General features: G+C 43.7%; 1 long non-coding RNA gene across 3 annotated transcripts in view; it reads left to right on the top strand.

Annotated features, from left to right (window-relative positions):
* The window catches only part of LOC146444829 (uncharacterized), a 55,749-nt gene that overhangs the window by 8,937 nt on the left and 24,490 nt on the right, over positions 1-22,322 (top strand). For all 3 annotated transcript variants that reach the window (XR_014852610.1, XR_014852608.1, XR_014852609.1), the window contains exon 2: positions 20,303-20,370. This is a non-coding gene — a long non-coding RNA (uncharacterized LOC146444829). The remainder of the gene's footprint in view (positions 1-20,302; positions 20,371-22,322) is intronic.

Raw genomic sequence — 22,322 nt, 5'->3', positions numbered from 1 at the left:
ATACATACTGCTGAAATTAAACCACTTACATTCCTATTTATTAGCTCTACCTGCAACTCAGCAGAGCTTTGCCTGGGTCTTAGATCTAAAAATAATATTTTCCTTCCTGAGATAGCCTACACTTCAGTGATATTCTTAGTAGAAATGCAGTGCAAAAGAGGAATAGATAATATTAATTGTTGTCTAGGAGCTTTCTATCCACTGCATAGGAAGACTTCATTATATTTTTCATCAGGCCATATGGCATCTAAATATAATGTGCTAAATTACTAATGCAGGACAATAAATAACATTATGATTATGTGTTATGGGTGCCACCTCATATGTGCACAACAAGTAATTATAGTTGGAATGAGTAATGGAGATTTGAGTATTATATCTAGGAATATATTAGGAAGGACACAATTTGTCATTAAGGATGGTAATTGTCTCATCTCACTTTGAAGATTCAATAAGTAGGTGTCCATACTAAGCCAGTCATCTGTGACTGCATCTGTGATCAGTGGAGAGGAACAGAGACTTCAGAAGATAAATGGTCCCTCCTCTCTTAGACAAATATTTTCAGAGGACAGCATCTCAAAATCTCACACAAACAGAAAATCTCCAACAACAGCTTTCTGGGGGGAAAAAGAGAACACATCCAGGAAGACCTGGTCACACATTGTAACCTTTCTCAGATGAATCTCCAAATCTTCTCTGCTTCAGTGAATGATCATCCATAGTGAAACTTTTGTTGATGTTTATTTAAGCCTTTTTTTTTATGTTCCAGTGATGAAAGTTTCACGTTTTTCTAAGCAGTATATACCAATGCTTAATTTTCCTTAATACTGGACTGTTGTCTAGTGGTTTAATGTAAATCTCCTTTGCTGCAATTTATCCCTATTGCTTCTTGTTCTAATAGACACAAACAAGTTTATTTTATCCTTTTTCACAAGTACTTTTCACATATTTAAAGATTCCCCCACCCCCAGTTTTCTTTGTTCTTGACATCATTTGTGTCTTGACACTGAACTAAAGTACTAGTAAAGTGATATTAGTAGGATTTATGTACACTTACACCTTCCCTCCGCTACCCCTTCATGGCCCCAGTAACCTCAGTGGTGCACAGACTCCATGATGGCACTGATATGTCTTGCTGCACTCACAGTTGTGACACCACCATCCTGTTGGTCTCTCAGCCCTGGCTGATTTCAAGTGAGCACTCTCAGCTCCTTCCTGGTAAATCAGGGAGGGGAGAGGGTCATGTGTTTGGTTGTCGCTCTTTTATGGACATTAGCTGGTTCACAGCTTTCCAAGGCATGATGTCCACGCTCAAAAGTGACAGTCTGGAGGCTTGTTAGCCAGGATTTACAAGCTTAATGTAGTTTTTCACTCGTATCTGCCTTTTTCTTTTCTTTTGACTATTTTCACCAGCCTTCCATGCTTTCTAATTTCTTTACAGTGATACTTTCAGAATTTCCACAAACTATGCAACAGATATCCAGCCATTTTGTTTGAGTGTGCTGAAATATGCTTAAGGATCTTGTGAGTTACGCTTCACACAGAACATTTCACAGAACTGTACATTATACCACAAAATTGTTCTTAACATGCTAATTTAAAACATATTTTTCTTTAGATTAGTTCATAAAGAGAGAGGAAGGAAGATATTTAGCTCCAGACAGCACTTGCAATAGAAATCAGTTATTTCTGTACAGCATCTTTCCTTTGAAATATCACTAAATGGTTTCCAGAGAGAGGAAGAATGTAATTTAATGATCCCTTGCACAGCTCAAACACCTTTCATCAGAGCATCTCAAAGCATTTCAGACAAGCCTCAAAGCTTGTCTGTTTTTCCCCAACTATTTCGGTTGGCCTAATAAAAGATACTGTCTTCCTACACACATTGTATTGTTTAGCACTCAAAGCATTATCATACTTGTTTTACAGAAAACTAAAAGGGGCACAAAGAATCCACATAGTTTTATTTGAGACAGTGAATCTAAGGTGAACTCTGTGGGGTCCAGTTTTCACTGAGTCTCCAGGATGTGCAGAATACATGTTCTCAGATTACAAGCAGACATGTAGAGCGGAGTCTTCATTCCACTGACATCGGTGGCTAAGTTCCCATTGATCTGAATAAGGGTGAAATTTTGTCCTAGCTTTTCAAGCTGTTGCCTGCCAGAGTCGGCTTCAGACCTGTGCATCCTTCCTGTCTTCTGTGTCACTGTTAGTAAGGTTCTGTCACACCATGCCTGCCACACCATGCCTGCCATTTCCCCCTTAAGAATTGATCAAGACAAGTCTAAATGAGGAATGAGAGACCCCAGCAACAGGAGGGGGTCTCTGCACAGTGATTGTGTGGTTAACAGTCTCCCTGCAGTCACTGCAGATCCCTCCATCTGCCTGCATGTTCACTATGCTGACAAAAGGAGCCCTATCAAGAGCCTCTTGGACAGGCTTGCCCCGACCTGGATGTGTGCTGTCCTTGCTCATGAGTGTCCCAGGTTGCAAATGTGCTGCTGACACCACCACAAAGACCATGTCAGGTCTCTGTTGTCATGTCTGACCTTTTTAATTAAAGGACAGACTAAGCATTTTGAGAAAATCTAACAATCTCTTTCAGCTTCATTTTTGCTTAATTAAGACTGCGGATTTGGGCATGCAGCACCAAATGCATCCAAAGAAACTGTTGTCTTAAGGAATTAGAATCTCAAAACAGTTATCATTAAGTCTTTTTATATAATGTCTGTGTAGTATGTACTTTCATCAGAGCCATATTGTACAACAGAAATATAAACACTTTAAAATATAGGTTGTAAAAAGGAACACAAAGAGACAAAATGCTGTATACTTGGATGTCTTCTGCTATTGAGGATAGATGAATATGGTCCTGATGCAAAAAAGAGTATATGTTCATTCTCACTCCCTGTACTGACCATTTGTCCCTTGCTGCAGGGGTCTGCTCAGGCTTGATGGAGGTGCAGCTACCCAGTCTTAGTATATTCTTGTTTATTTTCAAGCAAAATGATCACTAAGTCCTCTTGCTGTTGTGCTAGACTGAGAACAGAAAGCTCTTGCCCATCTGGTATTTGTTATCTTCAGCTGCCTTTCCTCTTTCATAGGTATTTCAGGTCATGGATAAGTTAGAGGAAAAAAGAAAGTTTTTCATACCACCAGTTTCAATTTGAATGTAGAGAACACCAACAGACCAGGTCTGAGAGTAACTTCTAGGCTCACAGAAACATTTTCATGTCTTTTTGGTGAAATTAAATGTTGGTGGTTTTATACACATCTTGTATTACAAGCCACTTGCAAATCTTTATATCTGATCATTCTCTCATTGTGTTGGAAAACAATATGTGGGAGTTTCTTTCCATACTAGATCTTTGTGGGTAACTTGCTAGTAAACTAATTTTACATGACTCAGATTTAAATAATAAAAAGGCTTAACTCCAGTCTGAGAAGAGTTTATTGTCCACAACTGTAGCCTAGAGACAAACTCCAGCACCTTTGGGACTCGGCTGAGGCAGCAATTAGGCAGCATTTTATTGTGATGCAGTGAGTGCGCAAAAGATGAAGCTGGACTATTCTCAAGAGCTTAGAAACAAAATTGGCTTCCTGGAGAGAGAACATAAGAAATCTGGCAACCTAAAAATATTTAAAGAGCTTAGGGCTCCCAGGGGAGAATTTCAAGCTATTGAAGTGGAAAAGACTGAGCATTTGCTAAGACTGAAAAAAAAAAAAAAAAGGGAGGGGGGTTACATGAAAAACGACAAAGTGAGGTTTTTTTTACTGTAGCATTTTTCAAAGGGGAAAATATAATAAACCTGAAATCAATCAGTAGTACAGACTTCAATGCAGCGTTCCAAATCAAACAGCCCTGCCTTGAAAACAGGAGTCAAAAGAGATTTTTTTTTCCATTTCAGAATTATAAGGGATTGAGGCCAAAAAACCATTAAATGAGGTGAAAGGTCTAGGCTAGAGGGCATCTTGAGCAAGTATAATGAAGTCATGGTTGCTTCAGCAGCCACGTTCCCAGAGGGTTTTGCTGTGTCTGTCACTGTGTCTCTGTTCCTCTGAATCTGGCTTCCTGGCCTCTGCAGTTACGTGCCAGAGTGTGCTCTTCCAGGCACCCTGTAAAGCCCCTTTCTGCAGCCCCATAACACGAAGCATCTCTGTGTCAAAACACGGCCATACAAAATGTGATTTATCTTGCCTGTCATTTGGTGTGTGTCGTGCAGACATTTACCTGGGAGCTGGCTATGCCTGACTCCATGTGTTCTCAGAGGGAAGCAGCAGGAGCTCATGAGGGACAATTGAACTCAACTGAGTGTAAATTTCTATCTTATGCCAAAAGTGTCTATTTCTTTCTGACTTAAAACAGCATCCTAAGGTGACTAACTCACAAATGGACACCTACTGCTTAAACATCTACATATGTTCAATGAACTCTACCCACACAACTGACATTACCCCAGTGCAAACTGTGTATTAGAGGTTTTTCTGCTGTTTTCAGTCCCTGCTTTCATGTAACATGTATCTAGGACTAAGATGAATTAGTTGGAAGAGTCCAGTTAATGTCCCAACAGTAACAAGAGGGCTAGAGTGTGCAGAGTGTTTACCTTGTCATAGCCTCTTCTCTTTCATGCCACCGTTCCTCTGCATTATGCTGACAGCCATGTGTTATATCACCCCTCCAATCAGGTTTGGGGGCTGAAGAATGGCTATCAATAAAGAGGGAGGGATGGGGGACACCACAGAATGGAAATGAAGGAGGCTGGTGGAGGGAAGGAAGCAATGCAGTGTAAGGAAGGGCCAGGATGCTTTATATGCAGAGTAATGGCAGCCCAGTCTATCTCTTGGGCATCTTCAGGGCAGTGCAGTTTGCAGTCCTGAGCTCTGCGTGTGTAAGGCAGCTGAGGAGTAGATCACCCAAGTTCTCCACCTGGATCCTGGGCTGCACTGCAGGTAGAGGGAGCATGCTGTGTGTTATGTCTCTGGCATGAAATGAGCCCTGCCACACACATCCTACCTGCATCTGGTAATACCACCCTGCCTCAGCCATACAGCTCCACTCATATGTCAGAGGCAAACCAATCAAAAGAAACCCCAAGAGATCTCTGATGGATTTCTGCCCCAAGGGCAGAGCCAGGCAACTAATCAAAAAGGAACGTCTTGCTCTGCTCTTCTACTGAGTAAACTTCACCTGCACAAATTTCTCACGTCTCTGTTGACTGACAAAGCTATGTGTAGGCATAATGAGTCAATGAGTTTTAAACAGTCCTCTGAGGATTACCCATTCTGTGCTGAAGGTACTCAATTTCTTCTCATAGTCCCAAGGCATCCCTTTCATGTATTTAATGTCATAGGCTTCCCATGCTGTTGTGTTGCTAGTTTGGAAGTTTTATTATCTCTGGCTGCAATTAGCAGGGCAGACAAAGTTTGCTGCTGTTATCACTAAGCATCAGTCTTAAGGGCCTGGTGCAAGTGAGCTACCCAGTATTGGAGGACTTTGTTGAGCCCTATTTACAGGGCTATAGATATTGTAAAGCCATCTTGCTCACACTGCACTTGATTATTGGTAAATTGCCCAGAATTTGCCTCTTTTGTTTGTCAGAAATTAGGGTTACAATAAACAGCAGGGAAAAGGACAGCATTATCTTCCCTGAAATGCACCAGTGTAGCAGCCAATTTCTGGACAAACCATTCATAAACCAGGAAGCAAAATGCTGGCTGGTGTGCAAATGTAACAGCAAACACAGCATTCCCTGGAGAGGCTGGGCTGTAATGTGCAGAGACAGCATGGGGCAGTTCTGGATGAGCAGAGGATATATGTATCTCTATGTGCTGCAGACAGCTGTGGCTCTGCTATTGCGTGGTGCAAGGCCAGATATATATTTAAGGCATTTCCTGCTTCAGCATTGTCTGCTAGGATCAGTATACACACTTTCTATATATCTTGAAGACCTAGGATAAATGCAGTCACATCTGCAGGAGAAGGGGAATTGGATCCTATGCCCAGGACCCCACATGTGTGAGGACTTGTATGGAAGTTCTCCATGGTCACTGCCATGTCAGCGATAAGGATCAGTGCACACTGCATGGCACCCCATGATGCTATAGAGCAGATAGTGCTGAAGACCTGTGCAAATACACCCATCCCAGGCCTGACCTGCTTTGTGATGGAGATCCTGTCACTTTGCTGAAGTGATGCAGCGGAGAAAGAGCATGATAGAGGTTGGGTTCAGCAAAACATGGGAATGCACAGCCTGGACTATGAAGGGAGGTGGGTATACCTTAAATGAGTTTGTTTCTGACAGCAACAATCTGCAGCCCCAGAGTCAGGGTCTTATGGTAGGAATCCAGAGCCATGTACCCTTCTGCAGTACAGCCTTTGTGGCTGGATGAGCATCCACAGACAAAACACGTATTGCAGCAAGGCTTGCAAGAAGCAGGTATAATCTGTTGTCATATTGCTAGGTGACAAGAAAATAAATGCTTTTATGCCTACCAAGATGTGACTAGCTCGTCAGTTATGTAACCAACTTGTTCATGCTGTTGTCAGGATCAAAAGACCTTTCACAGCTTATTGGCCTGCAGAAACCCTAAAGATCTAGGCTATATTGCATTAGCATGATGCATACCTATAGAAGGGTTGGAGCATCTTTTATGAACTCTTCTTGTGGCCATATATTTGCTTTTCTCAAGTTAGCTCAAATCTGCAATATGCAGTTTTTTAAAAACAAGCACTCTCTTGAAAGTCTTTTAAAGTTGCATATTTCATAAACAATTCACCCAAATTATAGCTTATTTTATAGTAGAGATGTGATAGGGGATCTGATGTATGGCAATCAGGAAGGGTTAGTTTAGGACACACATCACACACTTTAGAAACACCAGCGGCACTTTTTACTCCTGTTGAGATCTCACCATCTCAAAGTGTTCTACAAACAAGCAGTTGTACCTCTGCCGTAAGAGATTTCAGTATTACTCCCACTACAGACAGGAAAAATTAAAACAAAAGGGACATGGATTTTTCTCCTGTCAGTGGCAGAGCTAGGACTGGATTCACTTGTCCTGATTTTTTGCTCTAAGCACCAGCATTGTTTCTCAGGTGTTATCTCAGCCAACACTTCACTGATGAACAGTGGGGCAGGAAGCAAAGTAAAGCCTAACACCACCAATGTTCATCTCAAATTAGATCAATACTAATGGAACTGGAGTGGCTGCTTGGAAATTACTACAGGTTGATACCTCAATAATGTCAGGAAGATCAAGACCTGTGCATTTTGGTGAGGAAACAGGTCCTCAGGGCAAAACTCACACAAAATAAAATCAGACTAATAGGTAGAAGACTAACTTCTGATTTTGGTATCTATTTATCTGCTCTTTGTGGTATAGCTGAGTTTGATAAACATCATTACTTCCCTTGGTTTACAGTTATTTTATTTTGTACTTGGAAATGTCAGCTAATCCCAGTGAACTGTTGCTCACTAGGTGCTCTGAACACACAGTTTAGGACCCCATGACCTTCCTGACCAACAGATGCATTAAACCCAGGCAAGGACATGGCAGAGGCAAGGGGACTTGCCTCAAGGTACAGAAATGAGATAGCATGGCATGAAACACAGCCATCAGGGTCTCTGTAGACATTAACTCACTTTCAGAATTACAAGTATGGAGTAGAGGGGGATAGAAGCTAAGTGAGATCCCTTCCCAGGCAGAGAAGAGCTCAGATTAAATCCTTTGAGTGCCATTCTGGTGGGGAATGCTTTTTTAGTTCCTGTCATGTGCATGAGTGACTTCCTTGAAAAATCCCTCTCTGCCATTCTTCTCATCCTTCACTACCCTCACTCCCGGGCAGATGCCGATACTGTCTGGACATGTCTTGTGGAAATGAGCTTCTCTCCGGGATGGAGGACTGCATGCTGCTTTTGGAGAAAGAGAGGGCCATGATTATTGCTCCCAGAAGAACTGAAATAGCTATTTATCCACAGCAAGAAAATGTTATTTTTGGGGCAAAAGGGAGCTGTAATGTTTTCCTGTTACAGTAGTTGGCAGCATTTCTCTATAGCCCAAACAGTTAGTTCTTATGAGGATCTTTACTCTTAGCTGTAAGTTTACTAGAGGGAGAGATGTAAATGAACATCTCTCTCTGTAATTCAAACGCAAGATACCGACAGTAGGACAGGTTTAAACCCTGGGAGACTATAGGGACTGAGTGAAGGAATAGCAGAGTGGAACCCTGAACTGGGAGCCTGAGCTGAGAGGATACTGGTGGCTATGTGCAGAGAAGTGTTGCATGTACAGTGATTTTCAAGGCACAGGCTATTTGGAATAGATAAAGTAAGGATAGCTCTTGCAGCTTTTTCTGGGTTCATCCAGATGTTTCAACTTACTAAATGTGAGTGATGGCATGGGAAAATGTGAACCAAATGAGTTAGCTAAGACAACTGCACTTGGAGGCTGAGGTAGCTGAGTGAGGTGATCTAAGACAGGAGGTGCATTTCATGGAAATACAGAAGAAAGTTGAATAGTGACTTGCCTCTCCTACAGAACTGATTATAAACCATCCATCCAGTGGCCCTGGTTTTCCTCTCCCATTAACAACTTAAATCTCTTTTTTTTCACGGGAAGGCTAGTGGAGAGGCTGCAGTGGCTTAACCCTGGCAGAACTTGTCTTACTGTGCAGCTTCATCTTACAGAGGCCACACAAACCTGATTCACAAAGGAAGTATGAATTCTGTCCTCAGGGAATGCCGAGGGGCCTCTTGTTCAGCTGGTTGTCAGTGTTTGCCCCATCTCCCCTAGTCAGTGTGAGGACTAGGTCCTTTTCTGCACAGCTCCCCACACAGCTGCAGCACTGGCATTTCACCAGATGCTCTCCCCCAAGCCAGGCACCTACCAAATAGACTCTCCCATCAGCAACAGCCACCAGCCATAACCAACAAAGAAAGACACTTGATTTTGGATGTAATTTTGTTCTTTGGAGGGTGTGTTGCCCATGATGTGGCATTGGTGGCTGATTCAGCCAGGGCATAGGCCGCTGTTGTATTTATAACCATAGTGCAGGAGTTGTTAAATCTAGTGCATGGGTTGCACTGAACGCATTTGCAGCTTGGCTGCATAGCTGGATGGTAAATCAGTAAACACCTCAGGCATAAATACCACAGGAAAACCCCACACTTGCATGTATATCAGATGTGTTTTCCTCATGGCACCATTCTTTAACAGATGGTTTTTAATCCCCTTTTCTCTGTGTGCAAAGGAGCAGAGGAATGTTTGCATCCCATCCTAAGGCAGTGGTCTGCCCTGATCTCCCACAGCATTTGGGGCAGTTTGTGGGCACGGCAGGAGCTGTGGTGCACAGCCCTCTGACTTCTGGTGGCTCAGGCCACACTGATGGCAGAACGGCCAGTCTTGCACTTTCCTCCTCGGCACCCCTGACCATCTCCTTGTGCCAGCCCCAGTGTCTACCCAACCAGTCGGCCAATTCAGCAAACCGAGCCAAGTGAAAAATAACCCTACCAAAAGGGAAAAATCAGGAGGGGAGGATTGCACCGAGACCAATCAGCCCCTGGCACCACAGACCCTACAGCCAAAGGAGCACAAGAGTCAGCAGAGGGGGAGAGCTGCCTTTTGGCAGGAGCCCAGCTGTAGGTCAGCTTAGGCCAGTTGTGAAACTGCACAGCCCCCGTGCTGCCGAGAGAGCAGGCGTGCTCACCAACAAACCTCGCCGTGAAGAGTTTTGCTGTCAGTGTTTGTGTTAGGGAGCCTGGAATATCCCTAATGGATCCAGCCACTTCCGCGATTCATGTCTGAGGCCTTGAAGATTTAATGCCTATCTTCCCAAGAAAGAAAAGAGCAGATTCTTACTGCACGTGCACTGTGAGTGCCCTTTGAGGGTGATTTCTTCCTGTTATCCCGCTAGAGGAAGTGCCTCAGGGCAGAGCTGGGTCTCATTCTTTTGCAAAGAGGGAGGCATAAATAGGTAATAGAAGAACAAAAGACGACAGCTACGCCAGGGTATACACCAGGGAAAGTGAGAGCACAAATTAACCTTATGGCTTGCCTTTTGAAGAACCACACAAAGTTTTGGACATTTTTACAGTAGTGTAGCAGTAGTGATGGTGTGAGGCTATAAGCATGACAGAATTTATAGAAAGAGATAAGGTCTACCAGCTGACCATGTTGTAGTAAGCAGACACATAAGCACTTCTTCAGGCCTGTTTTAGATTTGAAGAACTTATATCTCTGAAAGCATGTTTTGCATAGGAAATAAGTTGGTCTAATAAACCTCTTTTCCACTGGTCTTGCCGCACTGCTGATTTAAGGGTACTCTTCAGGCTGGAAATTTCAGCTGGAAATTCAGTTCTCACCCTTGAAACATTAACTCATAGACCCACACTGTTAAAGGCACATCAGAGGCAGGAGTGCAGCACAGCCAGTTACACACTGAATTAATTCTTCTCCCTTCTCTCCCCCCTGCCAGGCACCATCACACGCCATCTAGTGAAGTAACAAAGAATGCTGCCAGACATATCGAGCACATGTAGGCTACAATTATCATATTAAGCCATGAAACGATGCCTACTGGAGAGAACAGGCTCTTTTTTTCAAACTCCAGTTATTTGTTTTAAGGTACCTACCCTAAGGAAAGGGTCTTTCCTAGCCTTTGATGTTGTGTAACCTTGGTACTTATCAACTAGTACTGTGATGGGATTCATATGAGCAGAAGACAAAATTTACACAAAAGTTGCATAATACATATTCAGTAAGCTTAAAGAGGCCTATAAGGTATCTGTTGCCTAAAATACTTCCTGGCTCAAAGGTAGATGCTGTTTCAAAACTAATTTTATCACTGTGTAACTGCAGCCCAGAGTGAACTGAACTCCTTGCCCCTTGAAAGCCACATTCCTCCCACTGGTGTGGCTGCAGCCTGCGCTTCGGAGCTGAGGAATCCCTGTGTCCTTCCTGCTTCGGACTGTCGTGCTGTAGCTGTAGCCAATGCTACAGGAAGTAATGCTGAGCACACACCCTCCCTTTGTGCTTTAGGAACCTTATGAAAGCAGCAAACACTTGTCTTTCGTCAGCGAATAAAGCACAGAGCATAAGACACAGAAGATTTATAAGTGTACTGTCCCAGCACTGCGTGCTTGGATTTACCCTCACTCAGATCCCATTTACTTTAATACGGATGTTGCTGCTAAAACATGGCACAATGTTTAAAATATTTACCCCATAGAAAGCAGATAATCTGGGAAGTAACAAGGTGTCATTTCCTACCAAATGTGCTCTCTGACTATAACCACATGTTAATGGTACTATTTAGGGCCATGCTAGAGTGAAGAGCCAATTCACTACTTACCAGCACAGTTAAGCTGCACCTCCATGTGAACTAGGAGAGTTCTGTTTGCCGTCATGCTGATATTTGTCAGATAGGAAAAAGAAAAAAATTATAATACCAAAGCTGGAACATAAGGCTTCCTTGTGTGTGGCTTGCTTTTCTTACTTTTTCTTTTAATCCTCAGGACAAAATAATATTTTTCTTGCAGTCCAACTCCAAAGTTTATTAGATTTCTCTGAGTGCTTCAATGGTGCTCCTCACAAGTGACCACTACAGATGCCATGGTGGTTCTAGAGACCATACTTAGCGTGATCTCTAGATGTCAGGATGCTTTGTGTCAGGAATTCTGCCTTCCTTTTCAAGAATGACAAAATGCTGCCTAGCCTTTCATTTTGCCAGGATTTTGCCTGTTCTGATGTGGACATCAGTATCTGTCGCTTCATTTTGTAAGTATATGTTGCTTCATTTTGCAACATGAAGCAAAGACAGGAGCTGAGTTCTCCCATCACATCACCTACCCCTTGCTCAGTTCTGAATGAAGGCACATCAGCACAGCACAGCACAGCTCGAAACCTCCAAAGAAGCCATAAAACCCAGTAGTCCCCATGAAACTGTAGCCTTTCTTCTGCCCAGACTAAAGTGGTGCTTGATTGACTCTCCTTGCCGGTGGACAAGGAGACTTGTTATGAGATGTATTAATGAGTGTGTTGGGAGGGATTAACCACTGTCCCTCACCTTGAAATGGCTTCAGCTTGATTTCTTATGGAAATGAGGGCAGCTGTATACATATATCTCAGTCTCTGCTTTTCTGCATATCTGCCCTTCCCCCAGTAACTTCTGAATTCACTGACCAATGCCAGCAATCTGTAACAGAGGAGTAGCAGTCTTAAAGATAATTAAGTTGCTACATGTTCATTAAAGTTGGCCGTGAACTACAAGAGAAAGAACCTATTGTCATTTAAAATAACAATGTGGCTCAAAGCTAACTTGTCCCAAAGAATCCCTGCCGGGGAGGATATTATGCAAACCCTTTTTTCCCTCCCTACACACCTGTTTAGTAGAGCAGGATGCAGCCCTAGTAACTGCAGGTTTTTTCCTAGATTGTTTCTAAGGTGGAATCCCAGATACATTGTTGCATAGATAATTAACCATCAAACACAAATTATTTCCTTCAAATATGGTACAAGGCATTACAGAGAGTGTGCTGTAACATCCTGCCAAATGAAGCAGTCTATTCAAAACTGTGATGGGATCACTATCAGTGCTGCCCAAAACACTAGAAATAATCTAGTGGGATTAGAAAAGCTCACTTTGATGTGGGGTACATGGTAGCATCCAAACGGTTTTCATCAGGTGTTTACATGGAGCTTGGGCTTGTTGATCTTGCGCACATGTTGCTGTTCACCCATTTTGTACTCTAACCCCATCCATTTTGTGTGCGCTGGTGCAGCAGCAGCAGCAGCAGCAGCAGCAGCAGATCTCTGTCTCAAGCAGTTTGGAGGGGGGAATTCCCTCACTTTGCAGATCTGCCCCACAAATACAAGAGAGCAGAGTCTCGAAGCACAGATTGAGCAAGGAGGTGACATGGCTTCATCAGGAGCCCAAACCCCCTTGTGCTGTGACACAGAGAATGGCTGGGAGTGGCAGGTGTTCCCTGCTCATCCTCGAGCCCAGAGCTACCACTTAAAACAGATGTCTGTGTAAAAAAGGCCTCACACCTGCCAAACCACCAGCCTCAAGCTTCCTTCCTTGTTTCTTCAGGCCTCAGAATAATAACAGCATTTGTGCAACATGTACTGTGGCCTGTGGTTTTCTCTTGTCCCTGTACACATGCTGTTGAACCTCCCTGGAGCAAAACATCACACGGCAAAGCCTTAAAAGACAGCAGAAAAGAGGTGAACACTGAAGCAATGTGCACTCTGCTCAGCTGGGTTCACTTTTCAACACCAATAAAAAAGGAGGAAAAGCATGGGTCAGTGTTGCAAACCTCGCTGGAGAGACATTTGAATCTGATAAATACTACAAGCACCTCATTTGCACATCTACTGCAGAGCACTAAACTAGAAAAATAATCAGTTGACAGAAAAGTCATCTTGAATCAGAAACTTTCAAGATTTCATTTTTAACTGCAGTGAGAATTTAGCATTTTATTGCTGGTTTGCTTTTGGTTCCTGTTTTTGCTAGCATTGAGAAACAAGGTGCCTTAGGAAGCCACATGGTGTGTGACAGGCAGGAGCAGCCTGTATACAAAGGAAGGAAGATGATGTGGCAGAACATTGTTGAGGAAAGATCCTGTTTGTACAGGGAGCTGGAGTACAGTAAGCCAGAACAGAGTAGCAATGCAAAATTGAAAGGAAATCAACCCAAAATGCTCCTGAATCCTGTTTGCATGCAAGAGCCCACTAGATCCACAGAAATGAATCAAAAATCAGGCTTATTTATCTTTTCTCTGATTTCTTATTCTGTAATAGAGAAGAGAGGAGAAGAGAGGAGAAGAGAGGCCAGACGTCCTAGATTGAATTCCCCTGCCAGTCTTTGCTCCTACTGCAGTCCTGCAGCAGTGTCTCCAGCAGCAGTCAGGTTTGCATCAAAACTGCCAGAGCTGACCAAAAGTTTCTCAAGAGTAATTCCTGGCCATGTTTTATCTCAGGGACGCTTATTTCAGGAAGAACATCTGAAAAAGACCATGACTACCTCTGTAATTTTTTGAAATATATTTTTAAAAATCTGTTAGTTTATTTTTAAAAAAACTTAACTGATTTTATGAGCTTCAGTTCCTGGTAAGTTCTGCAGGTGCTGTGTGTGTAGCAGAGGGAAGTGACTTCCCTGCAATATATGCCGATTTCAGGTTACATTCTCTTTTGTTAGCCCTTTTAAAGCACAGCCACATAAGGTCATTGCATTCTCTAAATAGGTCTCTCATACGATTTTCAATAAACTCATCTTTTCAAAGTCATATCAAACATCTTGACAACAGAGCATCTTGTCCCTGCAACAGGAGGATTAGCCTGTGAGTAATCTGGGTGGTGCTGCAGCAACTGTTTGGGTTTTTTTTTAATCGATTCAAGCAATTTATGGTCAAATTTAGAGATCAATACAACGCAAACCCAACCATATGTAGTTACTTTTTGCTTGTATATAACCTTCTTGCGTTGGTGTGAGCAAGTTTGATCTTTGATACATTGACCAGCTTCCTGCAGTAGGCGGAAGAGACATTCTTAACTGTGTCTGCAAGCTGCGTCAAAAGTTTATCAAAGTTGCTGACTCCTAAAATTCAGGCAAGCAGTGCCACAGCACATGCTATAAATGACCTTTTTCTCCTGGCCTGCTGGCTGTAAACAAGCTTGATACAAACATAGGCAAGGAAAGCACCATGCTAAAGTGTTTATTGATTTCTTTGTGTTGTTGATATGGTGGTTTGGGTGGACCCTGCTGAAGTCCCCTGTAAAAAGGCAACACAGGAAAATGCCTCTCCCATGATTTGGAATAATTTTAATTGTAACAAGCCAGAGATATTCTAGCACATATCAGAGGCATCCTGGACGTGAGCAAAGAATAACGTGATTCTTATCCCAAGGCATGAAAAATGCAGTCAGCCAGTGCTGAGTAGGGAGTGAATCACTGATTCGATGAGCTTCAGCTCCTGATAAAATGCCTGGGAGAGAAGTAACCGGTCAGAGATGTTCTTCTAGGCATTGAGAGCCTAGAAAGCCTGTTTCCTCAGAAAAATTCCATGGGGAATTTGCCTGGTTTGCACTTTTCTGTGGGTGGTGAATGATGTCACCGGATAATTTTGGCCATTCTAGTGGCAGGTGCAATATGGGTGGGACCAAGGGAAAGCAAATGGGGGTTAAAGTCCCTCCCTTGTTTTAGATACCTCATCTCCCGCTCCCCACAATGTGCACCTCACTTCACTCTCTGTGTGGATGGGGTGAGATGAAGAGACATTGGGGACAACCAAAGCTCTTGTGCATAGCTGTAGCAGGGTGGGAGAGTGCCATGGGCTCTACCAGCTCCCTGCCAGATACGGTGAGGTTCTGTATGGCTAGGAGGTCCCCAGACATAGTTAGGTGCCATGTGGCATGGGGGTCTCAGGACTGGGGCGCTTGTGGGCAGGTATGGACTCCAGGCACCAAGTCCTGCCTTCCCATATGGCCTACATATGTAATCAGGGATATGTTTGGTATATCTATACCCAAGTGATCTCTCCTAGAGTTCCCATCCCATGCTGAGGACACAGGGGATGTAGGCCACCCCAGCATGCACACAGTCCCTTTCACCACTAGCAGTAAATGACCCAACTCTCTATGAAGCAGCAATGATGCTGCAAGTTTTAAGTAAAAAAAAATACCCCAGCAGCCTTCCCAGTCCCTAAGTTCTGATGTCTGAGTATGCTGGCTGGCATCCCAGGTGGGATGGGAGCTGCGGACATGGGCTTCAGGTAGCCATCAGCATCAAGGTATGCATCTGCAGGATGTGGGTATGTGTAATGCCTGCCCAGGTTTGCCTCTGCTGCTTCAGTGTTGACTAGGCACGCTAAAAGCTTCATTGTGGTAAGGAATGTCCTCTCTTCTCACCGTTCTGGTACATTCATGCAGCCTCTCTGGGTTTGTATGATGCATGTCTGAAAAGGAAACAGGAAGGAGCTGCAAATGGAAATTTAAGCTGTCAGCAACAGAGCAAACCCCAACCAACTGCCCATAGCATGGGCGTAAAACCCAGGCAGTGCACTTCAGCTTCAAGTGACAGAAGATGCTGAATTTTAGTTTTCTGAAATCATCAAGTGCTGGAGATAGAGTGAAAGAAATGGCTTTGTCTTGGTTGTACCTGCCCCAGGAGAGGGTCCAGGTTCCAGCATCCCTTGGCATAGCTCTGCCTGTTGCCTCTGAGCCCTCCCTGAGATGCTGTTCCTTAGGCTACCCTTTTTTGTTTGAAGGTGGCTGTGGGAGAGGAGCCTGCTGTACGTAAAAGCTCTGCTGTGCTACTTGCTGATAGGGGAGACAACACACCCTGGTCTGTCTTGTTCACAACATAAATCACAGTGTCACATTTGTCTTTAGCTTCACTAGAGATGTACCAGGCAGAGTTTTAGTCCATAACTGTATAATGCATGTCCAGCTGCCATGAAAATGAATATGAATAGATCAGGGGAAAAGATACATGATATGAGAACCTATTATCTGTATTGTCAAATATTTCTGTGTATATATGATCACCCCAGTCCAGAATTGGGCACTACAAACAGTGCATGGAAGAGTACAGAATTTCTCTGTATCTTCACTTAATTAGTTCTGATGCTGATCTCCACTTAATTAGTTTCTCACTCAAGGACTGATGAGTGTGTGATTTCTTCCTAGGAAAGAGCCATTCCCACCAGCCATATAATTTCCCAAATCCACATAACAAACAAGTTGCCATCCTGCAAAACCCTCATACCTGTGGAATTCTCATTTCCTGCAAGGTGTGGTTTTCAGGTGGGCAGTGTTGGATTCTTGGATTACTTTGCTAGGCTTAAGGAGCATACGCAATACATGTGAATCTGTGACTTGATATAAAGCCATCTGAGAATAAAAGAATTAGCAGTGAAAGTGTGCAAGTTTTGCAGACATACAGTCTCCCACGCAAGTGGTTGCTGTGCTGGTCTGCATTCTTATGGGGAAAGGCTTCCTTCTGTGCATGTGTGAGGATGAGTAAAAATGTGATTGTCCCATAGTATTGACAGTTTGAAAACATAGTTTTCCATAGTTTTCCAGAGCCACAAACTCTAGACTTGGGAGAATGGACAGAGAGAGAGGATCATTTTCCTCAAAAAGACTGGGTAGCTGAATAGGGGTTCTTTTAAACAGGGTAAAAGTAAGAGAGCAAGGGGTGCTGATCATCAGGGTGCTTCACAGTTGGAAAAAGAAGTGTGAGTATTTTCAGTCCATGGGGAGATGAATGGAGACAGAGATCAAGTCCAGAATATGAGACGGTAGAATCTTCATACGGCCTTGCTGCAGGGCTTGTTTTCTATGCTAGTGGTTTGGGGAACTGGTAAAACTGGACTGGGACAGTAAAGGCTGTAATCCCAATTCATCATTTTTAGCTTGCTCGTGTCAAAGCAGACATATCCATCCCAGCCTTCTCAGATACAGTGAACTGCTGCATTTCACAACCATGGGAAGGGCTTCCCAGCTGCACGATCCAAACGTTTTGAAGTGACACATGGTGCATTATATTAACTTGGTTCAGACAATCAGCTTTAAACATCTGAATCTGATTTCTTGATGCTAATTCCTCTTGCTCAATCTTTATTTCAGCTGTGTGGAATTCTCAGACCCTTCTGACCCTGACTTATCGTTTCCTGATGTTTTATTGCTAAGTCATTGAGGTTTCAGGGAGGCTGATGTTTCTAAAACGTGCACACCTTTGATTGTACGCATGGCTGGCATGTCAGACCGAACTTCTCATATGCTCTGTATATATCACTGTCTGCAGTGCTGTGTGCTCTGCAGTTGCACCATTTGGCGCGCTTATCTGCATGCCCCATTAGTGCAGTCCTCCTTAAAATGTGGTTGTTATTTAAGGCTTTTTCAAAAGCTCAGCCTCTGCACAGTACAAAACTTGATCTGAGCCTACGTCCGCTCTTGTCACTCATGTACAGGTTCCATCTGTTCCCCTTTTCCTCTCCCGTTGCTGCTTGCCACATCCAGACCACATGCTGCTTATACATTGTACAATAGACATTTCTGCACATACACTTTTGAAAATGTGGCTCTTCGTGCTTTATTGTTCACATGTGTCTTGTTGCTTAAGGCAAGTTTTATCAGTAACAATTTTGTTGTTTACTGACACGTAGAATAAAATAGGGTACTGTTAAAATGTGACTGGAGGAGACTAAAAAGACCTTTGGTACACCAATTACACAATTTCTGCCAGCTTTCTGATCATTCTCCCCTGCCACCACTTCCCCAAATTCTGTAGTTGCCCAAGGATAAAGCAAGATCCTAACATCACTTACAGCAATGTAAGGGCCACTCCACTCCACTCCACATGAAGCTTCTCTATGTTGCTAAAGATTCACCAGCACCTCCCATGCTCCTGTGTCTGCTGAGAATGAGGGGATGGAATCTTCCAGCACTCCCTTCCAGCAAGGCAGCCCAGGCTTCTGCTTTAGATCTCCTTTACAGGTCCCCAGTGGCACCTTTGCAAAATGGCTATATTCTTCCATTTGGGGAAAGAAAATTCCCTACAGAAACTAGTTCCGGAAGTGGAGTCAATACTAGGAAAGTCTGTGAAGAGGCTTCTCTTGCAGGAGCTGAGCTGAGCTCTAGCAGCTGCCCCAGTGTGCAGACTGGAGCAGACATAGAGGTATGCAATGACAAGGCAATTAATGCAGGCAGATTCCCTGGACGTCTTCTCAGGCTTTTCCCATCACACCTTGCTCCATACCTGTGGTGAGACTAGAGTATCTGCAAACAGATCACATCAGGTGCAACTCCCAGTAATATTCCTGGGTGTCTGCAGCAGGGATGGCACACAGCCCAATTACTGCCACCCAGGGATTTCCCACACCAGGAAAATCCCCAACTACCCAAAACCTCTGGTTTCCCACCTGGAGAAACCCAAGACCTGGCTATGGTTATGTTAACTTCTCTTATTGGAGAAAGCCACAAATGGTAGGAATAGACCCGGTTTCTATCAGAGACTTGTTCTGATAGAAGCAGGAAGCTCCCATGCCAAAGGTGGTGTGTGCTTCTGAGACACAGTCCACTACTCACTTTCCAAAAAGAGAGGTGAGCAGCCACACAGCTTCACTTGCATCCTGCATGTGCAACCAGATGCTGAAAAGAGCACCTCAGAATAGGAACAGAAAGACCCTTCCATTTCTGCACATGGACTACAGCCATCGCTCACAGGGTATCTCACAGCTACTGTTCCACCCTGTGGCTCCCATCCCACTCAGTCCTCTCTGCAGGTCAGCAAAAGTGGTGTGGAGACCCAAGGTCTCTTTTCCCTGAGAAGAGGTGGGCAGGATGAGGCAGCTGTGGTTTGCATCAAAATACTCATCATATTCAGGTACAAGTTGCTGAATATTTTGTGTACTGCCCTGTAATAAATTTGTGGCCATTCATTGGTGAGAGGGGAGGCATGAAGGATACAAAAGAAGAGAATGGAGCAGAGCTCTTGGCAAGCTGTTGTAGATTAGAAACGAGGCAGGTAGGAACAAAGATGAAGCAAATGCTTAAAAGAGTTATTCAGGAGAAACAAGGGTTTTAAGTGACATTTGAGTATGGGAAAGAAATCAGTATCCGTGGCTTCTACTGGTGTTGGGAGCGCTAAAAACAGAAGTGATTGCTGAAGTCTGAGCAGGAATGTGAGGCTGAGCTCTCAGTTTCCTCCCAAATTGTATGATTTGCCGGCTCACTTGATTTACAGGCTCATGTGCAGAAGAAGTCTTATTTTATAGATTTTCAGGCCTTTTTGAAACAAATTGCTTTGTGAGAAGTGGAACAAATGGCTCTTGGTTTCCTGTGGGTCTCTGACCCCTCCTTCATAGTCACCTCCCTTCTCTCCCCTCCTTCTAAAATAAAATGGCTGCAACAAGCCCCACTCTTCCCTCACTACATGCTCTAAGACCCCTTCCTGGGCTGCATATTTCAGGTCCATATATGCTGGCTGACCAGCTAATGTGTATATGGCCAGCCAGCATGCACATACTCACTAGCCAGGTGACTGCTAGCTGCACTTCTTTAATTGAGGTCCCTACCCCTCACAAAGCCATCAGTTTGCACAAAATTTAGAGAGGAAATCGGTAGCTTTTGAAATTTCTACCTTTCAGTCCTGTGTGAAATCAGGTACAAATTATTGATGCAGCTGGACAGATGGATGGAATCTGAGCTAAAAAGGTTCTGTTGTATTGGCTTTGGATATACATATAGGACATTAGTCCAGGTTCTGGAATTCATTTCCCCCTCTCTCTCTCTTTTCCAGCTATTTTTAACCTGGATGTGTTCTGTGATTTGTTTCCCACACAGCACAGAAACTGGCACAGATGAGGGGTGAGTGAGTGGTGGGAGAGGGGAAGGGGAAATCAGGGAATGCTTATGTTGGTGCTGCTGCTGCTTAAAGAAGTGCTCATCAAATGATAGCCTCTCAGATCTATATAATGCGGAGTTCCACACCACCCCACGGAAAAATTGTGACTATAAATATATTCACAGTCTAAAAGTGCTCAGATACAGGGCAAAAAGAGCTAGAGAAATTAAGGGAAACTGTAAAAATAGCCAGCAGAAAGAGCAGCCAGTTTTGAAATGTATTGTATTCTGTCATGTTTCAGCATCTTGGTACTGCTGACATTCTTGTGTGTACATCTCAAGACATCCCTCTGCACAGGATCTCATAAGGAAAATCTTGTTTATAGCAGCTCAGTCTCTGCACAGAATGCACATCAACTCAGAACCCCTTTATCTGACTTACTGTATGTACAAACCTTGAGATTGAAAAAACAGAGTTTTTATCTGGAATAACATGGGAAAAATCTTCTTGAGCATTAATTTACAAAATGAGACCTCTAATTGTGAACCATTTCTTCAGTTAAGTATACATAATTATAATGTGTGAGATCTGCTTTTCCCCCCTGTGTTCTGTTTAACACTGTTTGTTAGACATGAAAGGAAAAGAGGATTAAAAGGGAGAGATGGTATTGTAAACAACCCTTCAGGGGAGGTGGGAAAACAACAGTAACTCTCTCAAACACAAAGATGCCCTTAGGAAAAGGTTTTCAGTGTCCTGCATTTGAAAGTTAATGAGTAAATTGATGTCAAATATTGCTTTAAGGACTGACAGTGTCATCCTTAAGATCTCAAGCATCTCACAACTGAGAAGAGACAAAAAGAATTTTTAGTGGGCAATAAATGGACTAATAATTTTGGATGCAAAGCTACAAGCAGGCTAGTTCTCATGGGATGTCAGTTTGGTCTGTATTTCCTGGCACTGTGACTTTATTTTGTCCATTTGCTTTACACTGTCTTTTGATGAAGCACCAATTTTTCTTTTAAAAGGAAAAAAAAAAAGGTGGTCTTCATCAATAATCCTCCTTTGAGTTACAGTAAGTCCCTTGAGGAGTATAGACCTGGCTAATTTGGGGGTTGTGTAGGCATGTGCCAGACCACCTCCCCACTATCCTGTTATGCCCCTCTTCACATCAACCTCAGATTGCTTGGTCATCTCTGCCCCTGCAGTATTGCAAGACCACCTTGCACAGATGCCTCCTTCACCCAGAGCTACCTGCCAGGAATCATTCAAAACTCCATTGATGTCCTCCCAACCTTCTACCCACCCAGGGATCCCCAAACCATAACACCTGTTCCCAGATGCCTCTTACTTATCCTCACACCTCAGAAATGGATGGGCCACTTCAGAAACCTCTTTCCTACTCCCCATTTCTCAGAAAACTCATCTGCCACCCTTACAACATTGAGACAGATGTTACAACATTGACACCAGCACAAGTTGCCAGCCTTAAAAAACCAAGAGAGAATCAGCTCCCTAAGTTTAGACACACAGACACAAGGGAGCATGTGTCCAGCCTTGAGAGAGTGCATCAACAGCACCTCCACTCCCTTATCACAGCTGCTCTCTGGCTCACCTACCCTATTCCCAAGGGTCAGCCCCCACCTTCCAGGACTTTCTCGGTGGATAAAAACCACTTAGTTTTCTGCTCAGCTGTTTTGTTCTAGCTCTTCCAGAGCAACTAAAACCCCAGTCTGCTCACTTTCATGCCAGACCCTGCCTCTCAGAGCTAGGGGTTGTACTGCTCCTTGAAAACTTCCCATCCTTCTCCCAGCAGTCAGCCTCTCTCCATGAGACATTCTGACCTAGTGCAGCATCTGCCCTCTCTGCAGGAGAGGTGCCTGTACTCCAGCACAGATCACATGACTCCCTGTCCTTGCAAGCTTGAGTACTTCAGTACTTGGACAGAGAGACAGGCTTGGCTCTTCTGTGTCATCTG

The sequence above is a fragment of the Lichenostomus cassidix genome, chromosome 1 (genome assembly GCF_008360975.1).
Source record: "Lichenostomus cassidix isolate B80296 chromosome 1, HeHo_3.0, whole genome shotgun sequence".
In the NCBI taxonomy this organism is placed as follows: domain Eukaryota; kingdom Metazoa; phylum Chordata; class Aves; order Passeriformes; family Meliphagidae; genus Lichenostomus; species Lichenostomus cassidix.
Note: the sequence above shows the minus strand (reverse complement) of the source record. Positions and strands in the feature narration are given on the sequence as shown.